The following is a 5,161-nucleotide window of genomic DNA, read 5'->3' on the forward strand; positions in this document are numbered from 1 at the left end:
ATCTAAGGGGGTATAGGGTAAATGCTACGGGCCATGATGGAGTCTGAAAAGGTGGGTTTTCAGACTACGGCGGAAGATTGGGAGTGATGCTGCAGTTCTGACTGCAATGGGAAGTGCATTCCACAGTTTTCGGAGCCATGAAGGGAGAAGAGTTTGGGACGTGTGGAGCGTTGTTGTCCCGGCGTTTTTAAAGTGAGGGTACTTCCAGCAGAGTGCAGATGATGTGTGCAACTTTTGACTTTAGTAGTAACTGCTAATCTATGTCTTAGAATTATGGAATAACAGCATAAGATAATTCATTGTAGGTATATATATATATATATATATATATATATATATATATATATATATATATATAGGCTTACAAATCACAGGAGAGCTAGCGCTGCTTGGATCGGTTAGCGCTGCTCAAAAATGTGTTGAATGTAAGACTATGTTTTTTCCCCCAATGGAAATATCTTATAAAAGGGGCTCATATCATAATGGGGGCACTATAGACTATTTGACATTCAATGTCTTTTTCCCACAAATGATTCTTGGAAAAAATGGGGGTGGCGTTATAATCACAGTCGTCTTATATTCCGTCACAGTGTATGCCCTATGGTATATAGTAGTATATATATACTATATATATATATATATATAGTATATTGGACAAAGGAATCCAGTCACAGTTCTGTGAATGAATGAATGAATGAACGAACGAACGAACGAACGAATGAATGAATGAATGAATGAATGAACGAATGAACGAACGAACGAACGAATGAATGAATGAATGAATAAACGTGTTGTCGACAACCTGGGGGTATCTCTCTCTCTCTCTCTCTCTCTCTCGCCCCTGAAACGTTAAACAGATTAAGATGCAAGGTATTATCGCCCAGGCAGGTCAGACTTTAAAACAACCCCTAGTGAGGGGGGGGGGGGGGGGGGGGGGGGGGGGGAACAATGCGTTCAGTCTCTGGGCCTCGGCGGGGAGAGATGTATATAAATGGGTGTTTCACTGGCGTCGTGACCCCTGTGACCTCTCCACTGCCCTCCTGTTTCCTGCCGCAGATGTTGTCGCTCCCGGTCGGAACGAGGCCTTCAAAAGCCTCCGAACCTAAACAAAGTTAATCCTTCCCTCTCTAAACAACACGGATATATTGTATCACTCACATCCTATATATAGAGAGTGCTCTGGGGGTCCCTGGGGGTCCCTGGGGGTCTCTGGGGTCCTGGGGGTCCCTGGGGGTCCCGGCCTGCCTGGTCGGGAGGCACGTCTGTGGGTCGCCGACCAAATGTTTATAGGGATGCCTTTATTTATTTTATTTGTTGTTTTCCTTTATTTTTTTCGTTTCCTATACATTTTAAAGGAGAATTCCATACTAGAAGGCTTTCTTACCTTTCTTTGTAGTTGTTACGTCCCCATCAAAGAGTCCAGGTGTTATTTTGTGCAAAAGCTCCTTATTGGCTGTTTCCCCTACCATAAGCCCTCAATGAATTGAATGGGAATTGAATGGGGCTATGGGGTGTTTGTGCTAATTCGCGTATTTCCATCGCTCAAAATTATAATTTCTTTGTATATATCCTCTCTCATAATGTAAATAATATCCCAAGCGGCACACTTTACTATTTCTTTCGATGGAAATAAGCGAACTAGCATAACACCCCATAGCCCCATTCAATTCCCATTCAATGCAATGCAATTCATTGAGGGCTTATGGTAGGGAAAATAGCCAATAAGGAGTTTTGCACAAAAAAACACCTGGACCTCTTTGGTGGGGACGTAACAACTACAAAGAAAGGTAAGAAAGATAAGAAAGCATTCTAGCATGGAATTCTCCTTTAAACATTTTTGTAAAAAAAAAAAGAAAAAAACATCCCCCCCAAAACGGCAAACCTTTTCAGGAATTCCAAGAATTCCATAAATTAGAAATTCCATAAATTATAGAACAAATGTTTAAGAAGTATATAGTGAAAATAGCCGATATATATACAAATCTGCAATTTTCCACTACTTTGGGTCCCGCATCTAATTTCTCTTTTGGGTCACAAGGGGGAAAGGTTCGGGAACCACTAGAGAAGCTCCTTCACTTTGATTTGGACTCAGGAGGGGAGAGGGAAGAAGAAATGTCCACCTATAGGAAATAAATCATGCAACAACCTTTATCTCTCGTGATGGATCATGTGTGGGAGAAATCGCCCCTCTTGTGGGCAATAGGCCTACATAGTTTTAACCTCCATGTCAAATATGTAGGAGTCACTGAATGTCCCCCAAGAATAAAGATTGTAAGTATTGTACTTTGATCCCTGGTCAGTTTGCTAGAGCACTATAGATTAAAAGCACTATAGATTAAAAGCACTATAGATTAAAGCACTAAAGCACTATAGATTAAAAGGCAACTTTAACATCAATGGAGGCTATAAGTTACTGTTTGAGCCCCAATATTTAGTAAACAACGGTAGTGGGTCGCACACACCATGCAAGACTTCGGTTAAAAAAATGTTCATTTCATTTTCATTTATTTAACGGGGACAAACGTTTCGGCTTTTCAGCCTTCATCAGCCCAATATTTAGCAAATTGGAAATTCATTGGTTCAAATGAATAACAGTTGGTTATAGTGTTGTACAATTATATAACGTGTAAAAACAAACAAAACAGTTTCGTATAGCTATAGGCCTATACTATAATTATGAACAACACATTAATCAAAATAATTATTTGCAATTGGAATGAACTGCCGTTGCTTGGATATGCATGAAGCCGTGCGTAAAACTACATGCAGTGCCAAGGCGCACTGAATAGTAATAACAATAATAATAATAATAATAATAATAATAATAATAATAATAATAATAATAATAATAACAATAATAATAATAATAATCTCCATTCAACCTCACTGCCTGCATGTGAACTTGCCCGGCATTCCTAACAGACCCGTTTGTTTTAAAATACGGGGGAAATATTCAAATATTCACGCCTTCCTACATTGCAGGCCTATAATAAATATATAATATTTCACGATCTGAAAGTTGTGTTGTGAAACATTCTTCCTGTCCGGTGGCATGGTGGAGGGGGGGGGGGGTCCATTTCTCTCAGTCGGATATAGCGCGTAAAGGGAACCGAACAAGGACCCGCGGGCCGGGGGTCCATTTTGCGCGCCCTCTGGAGTCCAAATAACACCGAGGATTTGACAGTGATGGGTTCCTTCATGGCTCTAGCTGCGCCCCCCCCCCCCCCCCCCCCCCCCCCCCCCCCCCTCCCCTTCATGTCCTCGGCCAATCCTCTCGTCTCTCCCAAACTCTTAAACGCCACAATGCTGCATGAAGGACCTTATAAAGAACTTCCCGAAAAAGGTTTCTCCAAAGTATATAGCAAAGGAAAGGGGGGGAACTCTTCGTCTCGGGTGCCGCCGGCCGTGCCCCACATCTATGGATAATACCCGCGGCGTCTTCTACCGAGACAGGTGGGCCGAAGTGGACATAATCTTACTGATACCCGTTGACTTCATGAGGAGAGGAGGGAGAGGAGGGAGAGGAGGCGGCGGCGGAGGAGGAAGAGCAGGGGTCGGACACATTCCGGGCTTCTTCTCACGGATGTCTGAGGGTATGATGGGGGCTGAGGAGTCGGGCAGCTCTCCCGTGTCACCAGTGGACAGTCTTTTGTTACACAGCAACAGCAGCGAGGGCGAGGCGGACAGCGGCGGCCAGACAGCCTCCGCTCAGCGGCAACAAGAGGAGAGGCGGCGGGGGGGAGGAAGAGGCGCTTCACGGGGCGGCGGGCCGGAGGGGAGCCACCGCTGCGGCCAGCGGGGAGGACGACTCCCCGTCCCCGGACAGCAGCAGCCCCAGCCCGGCCGGGAAACGAGGCAAGAAGGGCGGCAGCGGAGGAAGCAGCGACGACAGGTTGGCCGATGGAAATACATATTTACCGATAGAAGGACTGTTTACTGTATAGTGTATACGGAATATATACATTTACAACTATAAGGACTGTTTACTGTATACGGAATATATAAATGTACAACTATAAGGACTGTATACTGTATAGTGTATACGGAATATATACATTTACAACTATAATTAAGGACCAACTGTATACTGTACGGAATTACAATACTGTCTGCACGTGTAAACACAGCTGATAACTTAAGACGCATTTGAAATATGATTATCGGAATCATATTTTTCTTCTTCTTATAATTATTTTTATCGGCTACTATAGTCACTTTGGGGGGGGGGGGGGGGGGGGGATATACAATGCTTTTTTAAACAAATACAGCACAACTATTTCGCAGTCATATAGGCTATACTTTGGGACAAAAGAAAATATGAATACATTTTCTTAAATAAAGTTTAGAGGAAAATCATGCTGCTTATATTTGCCCCCAACGTGACTGAAAAATAAATGTTGTGCTATATATATATTTGTTTTAAAATGTGTTATATTGTAGCCTATATATAGGCCCGTATAAACATGCATGTTATAATGACTCAATGTGAAATATAGCTCATGTTTAGCCTATAAAATTATACACAACGCTGTAGGCTACCTCCTCCAACTCCATAATAAAACGTTTATATAATAGGCCTATAAACTATAATTATGTTTTATCATTCTCATGCCAATAAAATATCACTTTCTTTTTCTCTCTCTCTCTCTCTCTCTCTCTCTCTCTCTCTCTCTCTCTCTCTCTCTCTCTCTCTCTCTCTCTCTCTCTCTCTCTCTCTCTCTCTCTCTCTCTCTCTCTCTCTCTCTCTCTCTCTCTCTCTCTCTCTCTCCGACGCACGCCGCGCGCACGCAGCCCGCAGTCCTTCGAGGAGCTGCAGACGCAGCGCGTCATGGCCAACGTGCGCGAGCGGCAGCGCACGCAGTCGCTGAACGAGGCGTTCTCGTCGCTGCGCAAGATCATCCCGACGCTGCCCAGCGACAAGCTGAGCAAGATCCAGACGCTGAAGCTCGCCGCGCGGATACATAGACTTCCTGTGCCAGGTGCTGGAGAGCGACGCGGACGCCATGACGACGACGACGACGCACGATGGCGTCTCCAACAAGATGGCCGCGGCCAGCTGCAGCTATGTGGCGCACGAGAGGCTCAGCTACGCCTTCTCCGTGTGGAGGATGGAGGGCGCCTGGTCCATGTCCGCCTCTCACTAAGTGTCCCCCCGGCCCCC

General features: G+C 44.6%; 1 pseudogene across 1 annotated transcript; it reads left to right on the forward strand.

Annotated features, from left to right (window-relative positions):
- Positions 1-3,418: 3,418 nt before the first annotated feature.
- LOC308317947 (twist-related protein 2-like) lies at positions 3,419-5,148 on the forward strand (annotated as a pseudogene). The gene is made up of 3 exons (XR_013966206.1): positions 3,419-3,453; positions 3,614-3,892; positions 4,792-5,148. The product of XR_013966206.1 is annotated as a twist-related protein 2-like (transcript).
- The last annotated feature ends 13 nt before the right edge of the window (positions 5,149-5,161 follow it).

The sequence above is a fragment of the Protomyctophum bolini genome (genome assembly GCF_963924005.1).
Source record: "Protomyctophum bolini genome assembly, chromosome: 7".
Lineage (NCBI taxonomy): Eukaryota > Metazoa > Chordata > Actinopteri > Myctophiformes > Myctophidae > Protomyctophum > Protomyctophum bolini.